The 22,265-nt window shown below is 39.2% G+C and overlaps 2 non-coding genes across 2 annotated transcripts; one reads left to right on the plus strand and one right to left on the minus strand.

Moving 5' to 3' along the window:
* The first annotated feature begins 7,959 nt into the window (after positions 1-7,959).
* On the plus strand, positions 7,960-8,066 carry LOC113860334. The gene has a single exon (XR_003503787.1). It is a non-coding gene; the product is annotated as a small nucleolar RNA R71 (small nucleolar RNA).
* A 2,896-nt stretch (positions 8,067-10,962) lies between these two features.
* LOC113860367 lies at positions 10,963-11,067 on the minus strand. The gene has a single exon (XR_003503820.1). It is a non-coding gene; the product is annotated as a small nucleolar RNA R71 (small nucleolar RNA).
* Between the last annotated feature and the right edge of the window lie 11,198 nt (positions 11,068-22,265).

The following is a 22,265-nucleotide window of genomic DNA, read 5'->3' on the forward strand; positions in this document are numbered from 1 at the left end:
GAAGGGGAGAGGGTGGTGAGAAAGCCTTCCTTTGAGTCCTAGGAGTGATATTCAAGCACTTTCAGTGGTCTGACACGAGTTTCGCACGTCTTCCTCTGCCGGTAAGCAAAAGGGGACCAAAAGAGACCAAAACTGGAACTTGGGGTCCAATTCTGCCAGAAAGTGCCAGAAGGGGAGAAGGTGGTGAGAAAGCCTTCCTTTGAGTCATAGGAGCGATATTCAATGAGTTTCAATGGCCTGAGATGATTTTCGCACGTCCTACTTTGCCGGTAAGCAAAAGAGGACCATAATTGACCAAAACTAGAACTTGGGTCCAAATGAGCCAGAAAGTGCCAGAAGGGGAGAAGGTGGTGAAAGAGCCTGGCTTTGAGTCCTAGGAGTGATATTCAAGCACTTTCAGTGGTCTGACACGAGTTTCGCACGTCTTCCTCTGCCGGTAAGCAAAATGGGACCATAAGAGACCAAAACTGAATCTTGAATCCAAAGCTGCCAGAAAGTGACAGAAAGCAAGATGGTGGTGAGAAAGCCTTCCTTTGAGTCGTAGGAGTGATATTGAAGGAGTTTCAATGGCCTGAGATGAGATTCGCATGTCTTCCTTCGCAGGTAGGCAACGGGGGACCAAAAGTGACCAAAACTGGAACTTGGGGTCCAATTCCTCCGGAAAGTGCGAGAAAGGGAGAAGGTGGTGAGAAAGTCTTCCTTTGAGTCCTTGGAGTGATATTCAAGGAGTTTCAGTGGCCTTAGATGAGATTCGCATGTCTTTCTTTGCCGATGGGCATAAGGGGACTAAAAGAGACCAAAACTAGAACGCGGGTCCAGAGCCACTGGAAAGTGCCAGAAGGGGAGAAGGTGGTGAGACAGCCTTGCTTTGAGTCCTACGAGTGATATTCAAGGAGTTTCAGTGGCCTGAGACGAGTTTCGCACGTCTTCCTTTTGCCGGTAAGCAAATGGGGACCAAAAGAGACCCAAATTTCAACTTTGGTCCAAGGGTGCCTGCAAGTGCTAGAAGGGGAGAAGTTGGTGAGAAATCCTTCCTTTGAGTCCTGGGAGTGATATTCAAGAAGTTTTAGTGGCCTGAGACGAGATTTTCATGTCTTCCTTTGCCGGTAAGCAAAAAGGGACCAAAAGAGACCAAAACTGGAACTTGGGTCGAATGGTGCCAGAAAGTGCCAAAAAGGGAGAAGGTGGTGAGAAAGCGTTCCTTTGAGTCCTAGGAGTGATATTCAAGGAGTTTCAATGCCTTAGACGAATTTCGCACGTTTTCCTTTGCCGGTAAGCAAAAGGGGACCAAAATAGACCAAAATTGGAACTCGGTTCCAGAGCCGCCGAAAAGTGCCAGAAGGGAACAAGGTGGTGAGAAAGCCTACCTTTGAGTCCTAGGAGTGATATTCAAGCAATTTCAGTGGTCTGACACGAGTATCGCACATCTTCCTCGGCTGGTAAGCAAACGAGGACCAAAAGAGACCAAAACTGGAACTTGGGGTCCAATTCTGCCGGTAAGTGTCAGAAGGAGAGAAGGTGGTGACAAAGCCTTCCTTTGAGTCCTAGGAGTGATATTGAAGCAGTTTCAGTGGTCTGACACGAGTTTCGCACGTCTTCCTCTGCCGGTAAGCAAAAGGGGACCAAAAGAGACCAAAACTGGAACTTGGGTTCCAATTCCGCCAGAAAGTGCTAGAAGGGGTGAGAAAGCCTTCCTTTGTGTCCTAGGAGTGATATTCAACGAGTTTCATTGGCCTGATACGAGTTTCGTACGTCTTCCTTTCCCGGTAAGAAAAAGGGACCAAAAGCGAGCAAAACAAGAACTTGGGTCCCAAGGCGCCAGAAAGTGCCAGAAGGGGAGAAGGTGGTGAGAAAGCATTCGTTTGATTCGTAGGAGGGATATGCAAGGAGTTTTAGTCGCCTGAACCGAGTTTCGCATGACTTCCTTGCCGGTAAGATAAAGGGGACCAAAAGAGACCAAAACTGAAACTTGGGTCCAAAGCTACCAGAAAGGGCTACAAAGAGAGAAGGTGGTGAGAAAGCCTTCCTTTGAGTCCTAGGAGTGATATTGAAGGAGTTTCAATGGCCTAAGACGAGTTTCGCACGTCTTCCTTTGCCGGTAAGCAAAAGGGGACCAAAAGAGACCAAAACTGGAACTTGGGTCCAAAGGCGCCAGAAAGGCTAGAAGGGGAGAAGTCGGTGAGAAAGACTTCCTTTGTGTCCTAGGAGTATTATTCAACGAGTTTCAATGGCTTGATATTTTTTTCGCATGTCTTCCTTTGCCGTTAAGCAAAAGGGGAACAAAAGAGACCAAAACTAGAACTTGGGTCCAAAGGCGCCTGAAAGTGCCAGAAGGGTAGAAGGTGGTGAGAAAGCCTTCCTTTGAGTCCTAGAAGTGATATTCAAGGAGTGTTAGTAGCCTGAGACGAGTTTCGCACGTCTTCCTTTGCCAGTAAGCAAAGAGGGACCAAAACAGACCAAAACAGGAACTTTGGTCCAAAGCCGCCGGAAAATGCCAGAAGGGGTGAAGGTGATGAGAAAGCCTTCCTTTGAGTCCTAGGAGTAATATTGAAGGAGTTTCAATGGCCTTAGATGAGTTTCGCACGTCTTCCTTTGCCGGTAAGCAAAATGGGACCAAAAGAGACCAAAACTGACACTTAGGTCCAAAGCTGCCAGAAAGTGCCAGAAAGCAAGAAGGTGGTGAGAAAGCCTTTCTTTGAGTCCTAGGAGTTATATTGAAGGAGTTTCAATGGCCTAAGACGAGTTTCGCATGTCTTTCTTTTGCCGGTAAGCAAAAGGGGAACAAAACAGACCAAAATTGTAACTTGGGTCCAAAGGCGCCAAAAAGGCCATAAGGGGAGAAGGTGGTGAGAAAGCCTTCCTTTGAGTCCTAGAAGTAATATTCAAGGAGTTTCAATGGCCTTAGATGAGTTTCGCACGTCTTCCTTTGCCGATAAGCAAAATGGGACCATAAGAGACCAAAACTGAATCTTGGGTCCAAGGCTGCCAGAAAGTGCCAGAAAGCAAGAAGGTGGTGAGAAAGCCTTCCTTTGAGTCCTAGGAGTGATATTGAAGGAGTTTCAATGGCCTGAGAAGAGTTTCGCACGTCTTTCTTTTGCTGGTAAGCAAAAGGGGAACAAAACAGACCAAAACTGAATCTTGGGTCCAAGGCTGCCAGAAATTGCCAGAAAGCAAGAAGGTGGTGAGAAAGCCTTCCTTTGAGTCCTAGGAGTGATATTGAAGGAGTTTCAATGGCCTAAGACGAGTTTCGCACGTCTTCCTCTGCCGGTAAGCAAAAGGGGACCAAAAGAGACCAAAACTGGAACTTGGGTCCAAAGGCACCAGAAAGGCCAAAAGGGGAGAAGAAGGTGAGAAAGCCTTCCTTTGTGTCCTAGGAGTATTATTCAACGAGTTTCAATGGCTTGATATTTTTTTCGCATGTCTTCCTCTGCCGGTAAGCGAAAGGGTTCCAAAAGAGACCAAAACTGGAACTTGGGTCGAATGGTGCCAGAAAGTTCCAGGAGGGGAGAAGGTGGTGAGAAAGCCTTCCTCTGAGTCCTAGGAGTGATATTCAAGGAGTTTCAGTTGCCTGAGACGAGTTTCAGACGTCTTTCTTTGCCGGTAAGCAAAAAGGGACCAAAAGCGAGCAAAACTGGAACTTGGGTCCTAAGGCGCCAGAAAGTGCCAGAAGGGGAGAAGGTTGTGAGAAAGCATTCGTTTGAGTCATAGGAGGGATATGCAAGGAGTTTTAGTCGCCTGAACCGAGTTTCGCATGACTTCCTTGCTGGTAAGTAAAAGGGGACCAAAAGTGACCAAAACTGAAACTTGGGTCCAAAGTTGCCAGAAAGGGCTACAAAGAGAGAAGGTGGTGAGAAAGCCTTCATTTGAGTCCTAGGAGTGATATTGAAGGAGTTTCAATGGCCTAAGACGAGTTTTGCACGTCTTCCTATGCCGGTAAGCAAAAGGGGACCAAAAGAGACCAAAACTTGAACTTGGGTCCAAAGGCGCCAGAAAGGCAAGAAGAGGAGAAGGTGGTGAGAAAGCCTTTCTTTGTGTCCTAGGAGTATTATTCAACGAGTTTCAATGGCTCGATATTTTTTTCGCATGTCTTCCTTTGCCGGTAAGCAAAAGGGGACTAAAAGAGACCAAAACTAGAACTTGGGTCCAAAGGCGCCTGAAAGTGCCAGAAGGGGAGAAGGTGGTGAGAAAGCCTTCCTTTGAGTCCTAGGAGTGATATTCAAGGAGTTTTAGTAGCCTGAGACGAGTTTCGCACGTCTTCCTTTGCCAGTAAGCAAGGAGGGACCAAAACAAGCCAAAACAGGAATTTTGGTCCAAAGCCGCCAGAAAATGCCAGAAGGAGAGAAGGTGATGAGAAAGCCTTCCTTTGAGTCCTAGGAGTAATATTGAAGGAGTTTCAATGGCCTCAGATGAGTTTCGCACGTCTTCCTTTGCCGGTAAGCAAAAGCGGACCAAAAGAGACCCAAATTTAAACTTTGGTCCAAGGGAGCCTGAGAGTGCTAGAAGGGGAGAAGGTGGTGAGAAATCCTTCCTTTGAGTCCTGGGAGTGATATTCAAGGAGTTTTAGTGGCCTGAGACGAGATTTTCATGTCTTCCTTTGCCGGTAAGCAAAAAGGGACCAAAAGAGACCAAAACTGGAACTTGGGTCCAAAGCCGCCGGAAACTGACAGAAGGGGACAAGGTGGTGAGAAAGCGTTCCTTTGAGTCCTAGGAGTGATATTCAAGGAGTTTCAATGGCCTGAGACGAGTTTCAGACGTCTTCCTTTGCCGGTAAGCAAAAAGGGACCAAAAGCGAGGAAAACTGGAACTTGGGTCCTAAGGCGCCAGAAAGTGCCAGAAGGGGAGAAGGTGGTGAGAAAGCCTTCCTTTGATTCCTTGGAGTGATATTCAAAGAGTTTTAGTAGCCTGAGACGAGTTTCGCATGTCGTCCTTTGCTGGTAAGCAAAATGGGACCAAAAGAGGCCAAAACTGGAACTTAGGTCCAAAGGCGCCAGAAAGTGCCAGAAGGGGAGAAGGTGGTGAGAAAGCCTTCCTTTAAGTCCTAGGAGTGATATTGAAGCAGTCACTTCCAAGGACAATGCCTTTGGGCCCAAATTCCAATTTGAGTCTCGCCTTCCTTTCTCTGAAATTTTGTGACCAAGGATAGTGCCCTTTTGTATCGTAAAATGGCACTTCTCCCAATTCAACACAAGGTTAGTATCTTGACATCTCTGCAAAATAGTGGATAGATTAGCTAAACAATCATCAAAAGAATCACCAAAAATAGAGAAGTCATCCATGAACACCTCTATGATGTTTTCTACCAAATCAGAAAAAATAGAAAGCATGCACCTTTGGAAAGTGGCAGCGCCATCACATAAACCAAATGGCATTCTCCTATGTACAAAGACTCCAAATGGACATGTAAATGCAGTTTTCTCTTGATCCAAAGGATCCACAACTATTTGGTTGTATCCTGAATACCCATCAAGGAAATAATAAAATGAATGTCCAGCAAGTCTTTCTAGCATTTGATCTGCAAATGGTAGTGGGAAATGATCTTTTCTGGTTACATCATTTAACTTCCTATAGTCTATACACATTCTCCATCCAGTCACAGTCCTAGTAGGGATGAGTTCATTCTTTTCATTAGGTACAATTGTCATGCCACCTTTCTTTGGAACAACTTGGACTGGACTCACCCAATTTTTGTCAAAAATAGGGTATATTATTCCCTCATCTAGCAGCTTCATGACCTCCTTCTTAACTACCTCTTTTATGGCTTGGTTCAACCTTCTTTGTGGCTGCACAACAGGCTTAAAATTCTCTTCAATTAAAATTTTGTGCTTACAAAATGAAGGATTTATACCTTTCAGATCTGCAATACTCCAGCAAATTGCAGATTTGTGTTCTTTTAAGATTCGCAGTAGTTTTTCCTCTTGTTCTTCCTTGAGTTCATTGTTGATTATGACTGGATTCTTATGTTTCTCATCCAAGAATGCATACCACAGGTGGGAGGGAAGCTGTTTCAGTTCTAGCTTATGCTTTTCCTCTTCTTTAACATCCTTTTTCAACTCTTCCTTCACTGAATTTTCTGCAGGTTTTTGAATTGGCAGGGTTTCCAATTGCTGTTGCACTTCCATGATGTATTCTTCATTCAGAGTTTCAGATTTTTCATTCCCTGCAGATATTATTTCTTCTAACACAACAGTTTCATCAAATTCATTAATATGGTGTTGTGTAATAAAAACATCCAGTATATCTACCTTCATGCATGTACTATCGCCAACTAGATATTTTAAAGCTTTAAACACATTAAATACTACCTTCTCATCTTGAACTCGAAGCATAAGTTCACCTTTCTGCACATCTATTAAAGCTCTCCCTGTTGCAAGAAATGGCCTTTCCTAATATCAATGGAATATTAGCATCCACTTCCATGTCCAGAATTACAAAATCTGCAGGAGAAATGAACTTGTCAATTTTAACTAACAAATCTTCAACAACTCCATATGGATAAATGTATAATCTATCAGCTAGTTGCAATGTGATGTTGGTGGGTTCCACTTCCTCTATGCCAAGTTTCTGTAGAACAGCCAATGACATCAAATTTATGCTTGCTCCCAAGTCACACAATGCTCTTCCCACAGTGCAGTTTCCTATTTCACAAGGAATGCTAAATGATCCAGGATCTTTGAGTTTTTAAGGAAGCTTTCTCTTGAGAATAGCACTGCACTCCTCTGTCAAAGGTACTGTTTTGTCGTGCTCTAGCTTCCTTTTTTTGGAAAGTAGTTCTTTCATAAATTTTGCATATGAAGGCATTTGCTCCAAAGCTTCTGCAAAAGGAATGTTAATCTATAATTTCTTAAAGACATTCATAAACCTTTCAAATTGTTCCTCCTGTTTAGGATTTTAGACCCTTTGAGGATAAGGCAGCCTCTTGTATTTTTCTAGATCTATTGGCTTGTAAGCATCTTCAAAGAGTTGCTTTTTGGTTTTCCTCTCAGAATTCATAGGAACATCTACTTTTTCTTCTGAATGATCTTTCTTTAATAGCTTAAAATTTCCTTGTTGTAGATCTTGTTCAATTTTCCTCTCTACTGCATCATTTACTTTCTTTCTGCAGGTTTAGGACTTGCAACCACAGCTCCACTCCTTGTAATTATGGCTTGACATTGCTCCTTAGGATTGACTACTGTATTACTTGGAAATCTTCCTTCATCCCTGCTGGATAATTGTTCAGCTAACTGTCCAATTTGTGTTTCTAGTTTCTTCTTAGAAGCTTCTTGGTTCTTGAAGCTTGTTTGGGTCACCTTCATGAATTGCAACATGGTTTATTCCATCTCAGTCAACCTCTCATTCATAGGCTTAGAAAATTTATGATTTCCTTGAGGTTGAGTGGATGGATTCCTCTGAAAATAAGGTTGTTGTGTTGCTAGACCTGCATTAGAAAAAGGTAAATTGGAGTTAGAATTCTTTGTAGCAGAATATTGATTATTCCAATTAGAATATTGCTGATTTCTATTATTTGAAAATTGAAATCCAGGGGGATATGATGGTTGTTGTCTCTGAAAATTGTTCATATAATTCACTTGTTCTTGTGATTCACTTATAGATGCCTCGCATGCACCATTTACATGGTTTCCTCCATAAAAATCACAGCTTAGCTGACTGGTAGGCATACTCCCTGTTTGAAGGTTGCTGATTTGTTGAGTTAAGGCAGCTAATTGTTCTGAAAACATTTGATTTTGTAGCTGATTCTGCGCAAGAAAGGTTTCCAAAACCTTAGCTTCATGACCAAAGTTTCTTCCTTGATATCCTAAGTTTGAATTCTGATACATTGAAGATGCCATCATCTCAATAATTCTCTGAGCTTCTTCCAAGGACTTTGTATTTAATAAACCTCCAGTAGCAGAATCAACCATTGTTCTTGTTGCTGCATTCATCCCATTATAAAAAGTTTCCAATTGCATCCAATCTGGAATACAGTGATGTGGACACCTTCTAAGCAATTCTTTGTATCTTTCTCAAGCTTCATACAATGATTCTCCTTCTTGTTGCACAAAGGATGTAATTTCTCCTCTCAGCTTAGCAGCTTTGGATGGAGGGAAGTACTTGGTTAGAAACTTATTCACAAGTTCTGTCCAAGTTGTAATGCTTCCTTGTGGTTGAGCTTGTAACCAGCATTTTGCTCTATCTCTTAAGGAAAAAGGAAATAGTCTCAATCTGATAGCTTCTTCACTAACTCCATTCATTCTTATGGTGTCACATAGCTGCAGAAAATTTGAAATATGTAGGTTAGAATCATCAGAATTTCCACCAGAAAACTGATCCTGTTGGACTAAGTGTAATAAGGCAGGTTTAATCTCAAAATGGTTGGCTTGGATAGTTGGCCTAATTATAGAAGAGTTAAAACCTTGCATGTTAGGAATTGCATAGTCCCCTAATGTTCTAATTCTATTTTGCTCTGCCATCTCTATTGCTGGATTTGGTTGTCTCAAAGGTGTAGGTGTTCTTTTCACTCTAGGATTACTCTGAATTTCTGGAGAATAGATAGCTTCTAAATCACTATCACTTCCTATGACTTTTTCTGCTCTAGACTCTTTTCTCAATCTTCTCAAGGTTATGTCTATGTCAGCATCAAAGACTAGAATTGATTTATTCTTATTTTTACCACGCATGTACAAGTCAAAATAAAACACAATTAGACTACAATCAGTATTCAGAAATGCACAAAAGAAATCATGCAAAATCTATCGGTAAAAGCATATAGACACTTAAATCTAACAGTTGCAGAATTATAAAGTCATGTAGAAAGTATGCAGAATGGAAATTACAATTATGCAGAACAATGAAAAATGAAATTATGCAAAAAATGCAAAAGAATGTAAAAACTTATTGCAGAAGACAGCAATATTATGCAGAATACTACACAAGATGTAGAAAATTAATGCAGAAAAAATTTCAAGGCAACACAACAAAAATAAATGCTCAATCTAGCTACTTTTCTACTACTAATGATATTGAAATACACAATTCCCCGGCAACGGCGCCAAAAACTTGTTGGCAATCTAACACTAGCAAGTGCACTAGGATTGCCGCAAGTAATGAGTAAAATTAAGATCCAAATATCGTCTCCACAGGGAATTTGGATTTCAAGTACCACTTCATAGAATTATAACCATTTGAGCTTTTTGAAATTGGAAAGAGAGTAGTAACATGTAATAATAGCAAATCAAAACAATTAGGAGTAAAAGAAACTTGCAGAAACAGAACAATGAACAAAGAATTATGTGATAACAGATGGAGAAACCATAGCTAGAGAATTGCTTCACTAAAAATCCAATGTTTAATCAATAAAGTTCTGAATTAGCAAGCAATTGGAAAGAATGACAATCAGTTTCACGTTATATTATTCAGAGGTTAATTCCTTAACTTAGTGAACCTAACATTCAATTAAACCATTCTAATTCCTTAGATCTGATACAATTTAACATTGCTTTAAGTGTAAGAAACTAGAAGATTGCAAGATCAAAGTCCCTTATCCCTAAGGAAACTATAATCTCGGTGATTGGTTCAGATCTGAAGAACAAATTCAATTTCCATTGACAAGAGTTCCTCTGAAATTAGTTAATCAAATTCCCATTCAATTACTATGTAAAGTGCAGAGTCAATCACTCAATCTATTCCAAAGCTTGAAATTCAAATCCAAAATCAATTCAACATGTTCGTTTCAGATCTATAATCCCTAACTATGAAGAAATTACACAGCCATGACAACAGAGAAAAGAAAAGAAAGAGAAGAAGAGAAGAAGAAACTCAGAATCGCCATGGAATCTTGCTCCACTCCAATGCCTCTTCGTGAAGCTCCAAGATTCGAATCCCCACTCCTCTCTCTCACTTCCTCTAACAAGAATCTAACTAACAAAACTGAAAAATGAACAGAACCCCCAAATTCTGGAACGTTTCTGGTATTTATAAAATTTTTTAGATTTGCGCATCATCACTTTTATGAGAAATAGTAGCTACGCAGAAGGTTTATGGTTGCGCGTTAACACTCTTATGAGAAAAAGTGGCCACGCGCAACTTTCCTGATATTGAGAGCTCTTCGGAACTATCACTCTTGCTGATAAAAGTGTCAACGCAAAGCTCAAGTAGTTGTGCGTGATCACTCTTATGAATAAAAGTGACTACGCGCAACTCGCTAAGTTGAAGGCTTTCTGGAACGATCACTTTTGACAACAATAGTGGTTACGCAGAGCTTTCCTGATATTTTGCCTCTCTGGAATGCTCACTTTTAATGATAAAAGTAATAACGCCCAGCATGTTGAGTCTGAGACTTCACAGGATCTCTCACTTTTCCTAGCAGAAGTGGTAACGCCCAAGCTTTCTTCTTCTTTGAACTCTGGAGTGATCACTTTCACTGACAATAGCGATCACGCCCAGTCTGCACTTTCTTGGTCTTGTGTTTTTGGAGTCCAGACTTGCTTCTTTCCTCTTCCTTGTCATCAAGCCTCCATTTTCATGATCCTTGCTCAAATTATTCCTTCAAAAACAAGATTAAAAACTTAATTCCTAAGCAAAAATTCCACAATTGCTAAAATAACTACATATTTAAACAAAACTTCAATTCCTTCTCTTTTTCTAAGTTTTTCTGCTTTCTTCATATATTTTTCTTATCAAATGTGTTAGAATTATGCTAAAATATCAGTAAAAATATGGATTCATCAGTGGATGCCCCTTTTGTTCTTAAAACTGGCCTAATCCATCTTTTGCCTAAATTTCGTGGTCTTGCAGGTGAAGATCCAGATAAACACCTCAAGGAATTCCATATTTTTTGCTCTACAATGAGACCACAAGGTATGCCTAAAGAGCATGTGAAATTGAAGATTGGTTGTATTGTCTTCCACTTGACTCTATTACAAGTTGGGACACCCTCAAGAGAATGTTCCTGGAAAAATTTTTCCCTGCCTCAAGGGCTGCCTCAATAAGAAAGAAAATATGTGGTATTAGGCAACTGAAGAGGGAAAGTTTGTATGAATATTGGGAGCGTTTCAAGAGACTATGTGCTAGCTGCCCCCATCATTAGATAAGTGACCGACTGTTAATCCAATACTTCTATAAGGGGTTACACCTAATGGATAGGAGCATGATCGACGCAGCTAGCGGGGGAGCCCTAGTTGATAAGACTCCCACAGCCGCTAGAAACCTCATTGAGAATATGGCAGCTAACTCTCAACAGTTTGCTACAAGGAAAAATTCCATCATGTCCAAGAGTGTCAATGAAATTCAATCTTCAGATTCACACAAGCTGGAGCATAAGCTAGATGAGTTGGCTTCTATGGTAAAATAGTTGGCATCCATCCAAAAGAATTATGCTGCATATACACCTCCGCTTCCATCCATTCCAGGCATGCTTTGTGGGATCTGTTCATCTATGGATCACTTCACTGGTAGTTGCCCCATATTGCAAGAAACTGAATCTTCGGAAGGTAATCCTCAAGCTTATGCTGCTAATATTTTTGCTAATAAATTTCCTTTTCAGCAGCTGCAGCAACAACAAAGTTGGGATTTATCTTCTAATAGATATAATCCTAGTTGGAGGAACCATCCTAACTTAAAGTGGGGAGGAAATGCACAGCATCAAAGCCCTAGCCAGCCAACCAACAACCATTTCCAACCGTATTAATCTGGACAAAACAAGCCATATCCAGCCCAACAACATCACCATCCATCATCTTCATCTCAGTAGCACCATCAAGCATCCTCTTCACTAACTCCTACACCTCAAAAGAGTGAGTCATCCTTGGAAGATCTTGTGAAGCAACTCAATATGAGTAATCTCAATTTGTAGCAACAGAGTCAGGCCTTCCAGCAACAGACTCAAGCAAGTATCAAGACCTTGGAGAATCAAATGGGTCAACTTGCTTCATCCTTGAATCAGCTTCAATCTCAAGGTTCAGGCACTCTCCCTGTACAAACTGTAATAAACCCAAAAAATGTGAGTGTCATTATCTTGAGAAGAGAGATGCATTCCTATTCCTTTCCCTCAAAGAACGGCTTAGCCTAGCAAGAAGCAAGAAGAGGTTGACAAAGAAATTCTGGATACCTTCAGAAAGGTTGAAGTCAATATCCCCTTGTTAGATGCTATCAAGCAAATCCCAAAGTATGCCAAATTCCTTAAGGACTTGTACACTCATAGAAGGTGGGTAAAGGGTAATGAAAGAGTGAACATGGGGAGGAATGTATCAGCACTTTTTGAGAGGCAGAAAACTTCCATGCCTGAGAAATACAAAGATCCAGGGACATTTACTATTCCTTACATTATAGGCAACAATAGGATAGATAATGCCATGCTTGATTTAGGTGCATCTATTAATGTTATGCCTTTATCTATCTTCACATCTTTGTCTCTTGGACCATTACAGCCCACAGGTGTCATCATCTACCTAGCAAACAGGAGCACTACTAATCTAGCTGGCCTTGTGGAGGATGTTTTAGTGCGAGTGAATGACTTGATTTTTCCTGCTGACTTCTACATCTTGGACATGCAAGAAGAAGAGCCAATAAAAGGAGCTGCACCTATCATCTTGGGGAGGCCATTCTTGAAGACAGCCAAAACCAAGATTGATGTGCATGTTGAGACTCTCACTATGGAGTTTGGAGAGAGTGTGGTTCGCTTCAACATACTGGATGCTATGAAGCACTCACCTGAGGAGCATTCAGTTTTCCACATTGATGTTTTTGATAGCTTGATAGATGATAGTTTTGTTGAATTTTTAGGAGACTCTTTCTTTGATTTTTTTGATTGTGTAGATACCATAGATACTAAAATTTGTGAATATTGTACTGATTCATCTTTGTGTGATACTTGTATTTCTGATTTTCTGGATTTAAATTTTGCAACTTCTGACATTAATGACATTGAAAAGTCAAAAGGGATAGAATGTGGTTCATTGAGTACAACAACTATAGTTGAATCTAACCCTTATGATTTAAATGTTGCAGAGATCATTTCAAATGAGAGTGCTAAACCACTTCCTTCAGTTGAGCAGCCTCCCACCTTGGAGCTTAAACCTCTGCCTGAGCATTTAGAATACGCTTACTTGGAAGCAGGTGAGAAGCTCCCTGTGATCATATCCACTTAGCTTGACGAGGACCAAGAGGAGCAGTTGCTCGATGTGATTCAAAAGCATAGAAAGGCTATTGGATGGACCTTGGCTGACATCCCTAGAATCATCCCTTCCTTGTGCATGCACTGGATTCTGTTGGAAGAGGGATCCAGGCCAGTAAGACAACCTTAGAAGAGGGTAAATTTGATCATTTTGGAGGTGGTGAAGAAGGAGATCACCAAGCTACTCCAGGCAGGCATCATCTACCCAATATCAGATAGCACATGGGTGAGTCCAGTGTAGGTGGTGCCCAAAAAGTCAAGGATTACAGTGGTGAAGACTGAGAAGGATGAGCTCTTGTCCACTAGAGTGTAAAACAACTGGAGAGTTTGCATTGATTATAGGAGGCTCAACCAGGCGACCAAGAAAGACCACTTTTCTCTACCTTTCATGGATCGAATGCTGGAGCACCTGGCAGGTAAGTCTCACTATTGTTTCCTAGACGGATTCTCTGGTTATTTTCAAATATGCATAGCTCCTGAGGATTAGGAGAAGACCACTTTTACATGCCTATTCGGTACATTTGCATATAGAAGGATGCCATTCGGGCTTTGCAATGCTCCTGGTACATTTCAAAGATGCATGTTGAGCATATTTTCTAATTTGGTTGAGCATTGTATTGAAGTTTTCATGGATGACTTCACTGTATATGGGTCATCATTTTCTGCATGCTAAGGAAACTTGGATAGAGTTTTACAAAGATGTATAGAGACTAACCTTGTTCTGAACTTTGAGAAATGCCATTTTATGGTTAGGCAGGGGTAGTCTTAGGACATATAATATCTGAGAAGAGAATTGAGGTAGATCCTGCTAAGCTTAATGTCATTTCACAGCTTTCTTACCCCTCTTGTGTGCGAGAGGTGTGTGCATTTCTTGGCCATACAGGTTTCTACAGGCGCTTTATCAAGGATTTTTCCAAGATAGCCCTTCCTCTTTCCAAGTTACTGCAGAAAGATATTGATTTTGAGTTTGGAGCCAAGTGCAAGGAGGCGTTTGATTGCCTAAAGACAGCCTTGACCACAACTCTCATCATTCAGCCACCAAACTGGACACTTCCATTCGAGCTCGTGTGTGACGCATCCAATTTTGATGTATGTGCTATCTTAGCACAACGGTTTGGTAAGGATCCACATGTCATTTATTATGCATCTAGGACTTTGGATCTTGCGCAGTGTAACTATACCACAACTGAAAAGGAACTATTAGCCATAGTATTTGCTTTAGATAAATTTAGATCATACTTGCTAGGGTCAAAAGTTATGGTGTATACTGATCATTCTGCTCTTAAGTTCCTTTTGAAGAAGACAGATTCGAAGCCAAGGCTGATAAGGTGGATGCTTCTACTTCAAGAATTTGATGCGGAGATAAAGGATAGAAGTGGAGCATAAAATTTGGTGGCAAATCATTTGAGCAGAATAGAGGGAGTCCATGAACTCACTCCTCTAAAAGATGATTTCCCTGATGAGCAACTATTAGAGTTGTGTACTTCAAAGTTGCCTTGGTTTGCTGACATTGTAAACTTTTTAGTTGCAGGAGTTTTTCCAGCAGATGCACTAAGGATTAAAAGGGAAAAGATAAAAAATAATGCCAAGCATTACCTCTGGGATGACCCCTATTTGTGGAAGTTCTGTAGTGATCAAGTAATTAGGAGGTGCATTCCTGAGGAAGAAGCTGCATCAGTTTTGCATTTTTGCCATGAATCCACTATAGGAGGTCACCTTGGGCCCCAAAGAACTGCAAGGAAAGTATTGGATGCAGGTTTTTATTGGCCTACAATCTTCAAGAACTCTTGGCAAGTGTGTTCTACATGTGAGAGATACCAAAGAACTGGAGGGGTGATTACCTTGAAGCATGAAATGCCTCAACAATCCATTTTATACTATGATGTATTTGATGTTTGGGGTATAGACTTCATGCGTCCTTTCCCTCCTTCCTTTGGTTTCTTATATATTTTGCTTACTATGGACTATGTCTCTAAGTTGTAGCTTTTGTGTGTACTTATTGGTTTTGTAGGTTTGGAGTACCCCAAGCTTTGATTAGTGACTAGGGTACCCACTTCTGCAATAGAACCCTTGAGACTCTACTGGGAAAGTATGGAGTAGTGCACAAAGTATCTACACCTTATCACCCCCAGACCAATGGGCAAGTTGAGCTCTCCAACAGAGAAATTAAGAAGATTTTGGAAAGGATTGTCCAGTCAAATAGGAAAGATTGGAGCAAGCGTCTTGATGATGCTCTTTAGGCTCATAGAACAGCATACAAGACTCCTTTGGGAATGTCACCTTACAGAATTGTCTATGGAAAAGCCTGCCACCTGCCAGTGGAAGTAGAACATCGTGCTTATTGGGCAGTGCGAGCCTGCAATATGGACCTAGACAAAGCTGGGGAACAAAGGAAACTACACTTACAAGAATTAGAAGAACTTCGCCTTGAAGCATATGAAAACTCCAAAGTTTATAAGGAGAAAACAAAGGCCTTTCATGATGCAAAAATAGCAAGGAAGGAGCTTTTCATAGGTCAAAAGGTTTTGCTATTCAATTCCCGTTTGAAGCTCATACTTGGAAAACTCAGATCTAGATGGATCGGACCTTTCATTGTGACCACCATTTCTCTCTATGGAGCAAAAAGTGAATCCAGAAACAAGTTTTTTAAAGTGAATGGCCATCGCCTAAAGCCTTTCCATGGAAATCCTACACTTGAGGCTAATGTGGAGGAAGTTTTCCTAGAGCAACCTCAAGCTGTTCTTGATTCTTGGGTTATTTTGGAATGAGAGCTCCATAAAATGTCAAGCTAGTGATGTTAAATAAGCGCTTTGTGAGAGGCAACTCACAGTTTTTATAACACTTTCTAGTTCTCTTTTAATTTCAATAAGCATTCTTTCATTTGAGCTACGTTACTAGTCATGTTGCTTAGTTTATGCTGCATAAACACTTTGTTCTACACTTGACTCATTATTTGTTTGATGATTTGTTCATAATTTTTGTAGAGGAGAAATTGCATTATTTGGACTCAATTTCTGCATATATTCATGGAAGTCCAAGTGGAGAAAGGGGAATAATCATTTCCATGGCACCAAGCATTCACTTTAGGAAGAATTTTAAGGTTTGCCATGAAGGTAATCACTTTCCCAAGCCATAGTGGTCACTTTCCACCAAGGTATGTGACTTTACTCTCTGTAGTTGTCACTTTTAACTTTCATAGTGACCACTTTGAAGGCTTTTAAATTCATTGGTCTGCGCATAACTACTATGAAAGTTCATAGTAGCCACACACAACACTCTGGGAAAATACACATGAAGGGCACCTCTGTAGTGGTCACTTTGAACTTCCATAGTAACCACTACAGAACCTATTTTTGAACACATGACGCACGTAGTTACTATGAAAGTTCATAGTAACCACGCGCAACCTCTTTTGCAGTAACTGAGAAAAGGTGCCTCTGTAGTGATTTCTATGAAAGTTCATAGTAGCCACGTGTACCCCATTTTTGCAAAACCTCTTGCGCGTGTCTACTATGGTTCTTGAGAGTAACCACGCCCATCATTTTCATATAAATAGGGCCCCTCTCACGTTCATTCTCACTCTACATTTCTGAGAATTTTTCAATCCCCTTCAAATTTTTTGAGCACCCACTCCCTCGAATTTGATTCTTGTATTTGACTGTCACTTTCCTGCACTTTTGCACTTGATTTGAACTCCAATCTAGGTAATTTCCTCTTCCTCACTGTCTGCGTTAGGGTTCTTCGTTTTTAAATTGGGGATTTTTTAGTAGAACCAATTTTAGTTGAAATTACTGGTTAGAATCAGTTTCTGCAAGGATAATTACATGATTTTAAGTTAGTGGGATGATTAATTTGATTTTATGTGTGCAGATTGACATGATTGAACCCTAAGGTAGCTACTTTCATAATTTGTAGTGATTACTCTATTTGTAATGCTGAAATTTTGCTTCCCCTAGGTCCGTTTTAGTCTGGAATGTGATTTCTATGCATTGAAATTCCAATTCTCATGATTAGAAATTGATTTGCATTTTTTCTTTGTGAATTTGAAGTGTTTTTACTCTGGAGGAGTCACTATCAACATTCATAGTGACCACTCTTTGTGAATACCTTGTTTTTGCTCATTTTCTACACTCATTTGCTGATCCAATTCAATTACATTAATCTGTAATCATATTTTCACTCATTCTATGCTCTGAATTCTGAAAATTTGCATTGAATTGGACCTATATGCTGCACATACTTTTTACTTTAGCTGACTTAGTTGCATTCATCTTGTCCATAGCTGTTTTCTGCATTCCACATTTGCTGATTGACTTAGAAATTGAGAATTAGTCTGTTTGGATCTAAATGCACTCTGTGTTTAAATTTTACATTCAACTACTATCAAATGAACCTCTTTTGCAGACCATGATTCAATATAGGATATGTGTTTTTCTGCATTTTAAACAAATGAATTATGGATTCAATTTTGAAATTATTTTTTTTGTCATAGTAGTTACCTGCCAACACATAGTGATCACTTTGAACTGAAAACTATTTCTTTCAACACTAGACCTAATTTGTTGCTTGAATCTGCAAGTGTTCTATGTCTACATGCTATTTTCATGCTGATAAGCTTCATTGAAAGTGTCCACTTACGTAGTGACCACTTTTATCATTTAAATATTGCAAAAACTAGCATAATTCATTTCATAGTGACCACTTTGCATGTGCCTAACTGTCTGTTCTGTCACTGTCAAAGTAATTACTATCAATTAGTAAAGTAGTCACTTTTGTATGCAGAACTATAGTCACACTTTTTACAAATGTTGTTGAAATGAAGGTAAACTGACTAGCAAGTGTACTAGTGTTGTTGTAGCAAGTTATAAAAAAAAAATCTTAGAATCAAATTGAGTTCCAAGTATCGTCCTCAGGGAATAAAGTTCTCAATTACCACTTCACAAGATCACAATTAGTTAAGCTTTACAAATTTCAGATGGAATTGGTATGAATGTATCAAAAACGAAATTAGAAAGTAAAATAGAACAGTTAGTACAAAAGTATATAGTAAACAGATGTAGAAAGAGTAGTTAGGAAATTGTTTCACCAAAACTTCAACATTGAATTAATAAAGTTCTGAACTTTCAAGCATTTAGATGGAATGACAATCAGTTTCACGTTATATTAATCAAAGGACAATCCCTTGCCTCAATGAATCTAACATCTAATCAAATCACTCTAATCCGTTAGATCTAATCCAATCAAATGCTGCATTAAGTTTAAGAAACCAAAAGATTGCAAGATTAAGATATCTTATCCCTAATAAACAAATAACCTTGGCAATTAATTCAGATCTGAGAAACAAATTCAATTCCCATTGATAAGAGTTCCTCTATGATTAGTTGATCAAATTTCCATTCAATCACTACTTTAACAGCAGAATCAATCACTCAATCCAATCCAAAACCCAAAGTTCAGATCTAAAATCAATTCAACATTTCCATTTCAGATTCATAATTCCTAACCACAAAGAGTTTAGGCAAACATTACAAAAAGATAAGAGAAGAGAAGAGGAGAAGAGAATGAATAAAAAAGAAACATCTTCAAGCCAATCTCCAATCAGATCCCTCAAGAAATGAAGCTTGGTGTTCGTCCTCAATCTCCCTCTCTGACTTTCTCAACAACAAAAACAAATGGAAAATAAAAAATGAACAAAAAACTCCAAAATTCCTGAGCTAACTGTCTATTATAGAATTCCTGCTCTGCCAGCGTGATCACTTTTTCCAGCAATAGTAATCACGCAGAGGGTAATTCATCCATTTCCACTTGCGCGTGTTCACTTTTGCTGGTGATAGTAGCCACGCGCACTTCAAAGTGTTCACTTTTGTTGAAAATAGTAGCCACGCAGAAGCATCCTTTGCTAATGTCATGCGCGTGTTCACTTTTGCTGGAAATAGTGAACACGCAGAAGCTGCTTTCTTGCGCGTGTTCACTTTTGCTGATAATAGTGAACACGCGCAGCTACTCTTCTTGGAGGACTCTCTGGAACGCTCACTTTTTCCAGAAAAAGTGATCACGTAGAAGCTCTTCTCATTGCAACCTCTCTAGAACGATCACTTTTGCCAGCAAAAGTGATTACGCAGAAGTTCTTCTTCATTTTATGGTTCTGGAGTGATCACTTTCACTAGCGAAAGTGATCACTCAGATGCTGTTTTTCAATTATCAACTTCTTTCCTCCAATTTTTGCTACTTTTCTTCTATTTTTCCTTGATCATCCAATCCTCATGAACTTAGCTCAGAATTCCCTACAAAAGCATACTTGAAATGTCACTTTTTACATAGAAAATCAATGAATTTTAAAATAACTATGTTTAAAAGTGACATGCAACATTTTATTATTTTTTTAAGGGTTTTCTACTATTTCTAGCATGTTTTCTTTATTAATTGCACTAAAAACTATTGTAAAATACTAGTAAAATATGGATTCATCACTACCCCCAAACTTGAATTTTTGCTTGTCCTCAAGCAAATTAGAACATATCAAGGGTGTAAATTCTTATTAATTGGAATCCAAAAACTTTTTACATTTTTCAAAAAAATTCAGATTAAGAATCCATTTTACTTCAATGCATTCTAATTATTTTCTCACTAAGTCATTCACCAATTCTTCATCATGATAGTCACACTTGACTTATCTGTTTGCTGCACAATCTCATTCATTTCAATCAAGCAAATCATTAAAGCTACATGCAAACAGTGTTGAGAAACATTATCACAGCTCTCAGAAAGTGTTTCTCTAACTCAATTAGTGTTTAAGCTTGTGTTTGCTCTCAGCATCACCAAATTCATCAAACTCTGCCATAAGCTTGCCTATATTCTCTACCTCCTCTACAAATTTACAATTAATCACATATCAAGAGGACTTTTTAGGTAATATTAAGGCTCAAGGACAGTATGATTTCAATGAATTCAGAATATCAATGCAGCTAATTTCAAACATAAAAAGATGCAAATTGAGTAGATAAGCTTTTAAACTTAGTAAGGGCTGCATCAACTATTTCTATTCTTAATCAACTTTCAATCACAGTTTAAATATTTGCAGAATTATCTGCCAATTTCCTTTTCCTTTTTGATTTGCTGATTTCTTTTTATTTCTTTTTCATTTTTCTATTTTTACTTGCAGCTTTTTACTTCTTTTTCATATTTTCTCTGCATGACTTTTTCTAACTTTCTTAATTCATTTCAATCCTTTTCTCAATCGTTTCTACCCCAAACTTAGAACATTGCTTGTCCTCAAGTAATGCACTAGAAACATGATGTTACCCCCAAACTTAATTTTAAAACTTATCTTTGATTCACTCAATTTGCCTCTTTTCTATTTGAATAGGTAAAATGGTTTTTCTAGAAAAGCTTGTATTGAGGTTAATCAAAGAAAGGCTATCAGCTCAAAGGGGCTAACTAGGACATTCAAGAATGAAAGGCAGTCTATTTGGCTCACTAGGTAAATCTGAATAATGGCCTCCATCCTTTATGTGATTAGTGCAAAACAGCATATTCAGTTAAGAAACAAAGCAAGTTCTAGAGAGTAAATTAGAATTTGAGATCAGTCACACATCAATGAATGAAAAGGTTCAAGTCTCACCAAGGAAGTAAATGGATGATATTCATCAATTCAGTTCACTATTTACTTCAAAAATTTGCATGAATAAAATGGCAAGACTGCTTTATTTTTATTTATTTTTTTAAATACAAGTATGACAATCATGTTAAGAATGGGAAAAAAAACAACTTATGTAATTCAACAATCAGAATTTCAATCAGGTGAAAATCAGGTTTATTTATCAAGAAAACAAAATCTAATGCAGTTTAATAATTTTCTAACTTGTGAAAATTTTATGCAAAATGTAAGCTGTACACATGAAAATAGAGGTATAGAATTAAACCCCCCTTTCATGGTAGCTGTGCATATTTCAATCATTTATGCGCTCCTTGTTCAGAGTTTGAGAGCATGGTCTGCACAAAAACATCACAAGTTGTTCATCAATTATCAGATAAAAACTCAATAAAATTCAAAGCTAGTAGATATTTAAAATAGAATTGTTCATAACCAAAATAAAACTTAAAATGTAATTACAGCACTCAAAAGTCTAAAATTCTAATTACAATCTTTTAACAAAAATTAAACTAATGACAAAAATTTAAAGTCCTAATCTACTCTTCATCTTCATCCTCATCCTCATCTTCCAAATCATCCTCTTCATCATCATCTTCTTCCTCTTCTGCAGCAGCTGCTGATGGAGGGAAATGAGTTCTGTAGATGGGGAGGTCTTTGAAGACAGTTGACCTCAGGCATTGGGCATTCTCTGCTTGATCTGGAGTGTGGTACAAGTCTTCTTTGGTCATGCCCATCTTTTGACCAATGTTCATGAGAACACCTTCCAGAAGCATGATGCTAGCCTTCAAACTGCTGTACAATTCATTCTGCCTCTCAGCTAAGGAGTTTTGTCTTTCAGCCATGAAGGCTATCTTCTCCTTCATTGTGGTTGGATTCTCTCTTTTATACTGAGAGGGAATTGGGGCTGCTGATGTGCAAGAGACAGTAGCATAAATCTCCTTCACCATAGCTACTGTAATTGGAGGTGCAGCTCTAATTTTGATTTGATAATCTCCAATTTCAATACCTGTATCCTCACAAAGAACCATTATTAAAGAAGGGAAAGCTATAGAATCTCTTTTTCTCTTGAGAATGTCCAGAATGCATCCACTAATCACTTCTCCTACATCTATATAAAAATCATTAACTATAGCATATAGGAGTTCAGCTCTCTTCACTGCTAAAGTGGAGCTATGCCTAACAGGCATGAATGAACTCAAAATAAATGTGCTTCACACTTTTGCAAAGGGCAAAAGGTTCTTGGTTGTGATGCATTTGGGCTTTTCTGATAGATTCAGCTCCCAAGTAGTCCCTAGTTTCCCAATCCTCTCAAGGACTTGAACATAGTCCTTGTCTTCAGCATCCCTGAATGCTTTAAAGTCTTGTTGTCCAGGTTGTTTTTGAGTCTTAATGTTGAGGACTCCATTGATGTTAGTAGCAAAAAAATCAACTGTTGTCCCCTTGACCGTTGAATGGTATTTA

Source organism: Abrus precatorius, unplaced genomic scaffold (genome assembly GCF_003935025.1).
Source record: "Abrus precatorius isolate BTA unplaced genomic scaffold, Abrus_2018 Scaffold2, whole genome shotgun sequence".
NCBI lineage: Eukaryota > Viridiplantae > Streptophyta > Magnoliopsida > Fabales > Fabaceae > Abrus > Abrus precatorius.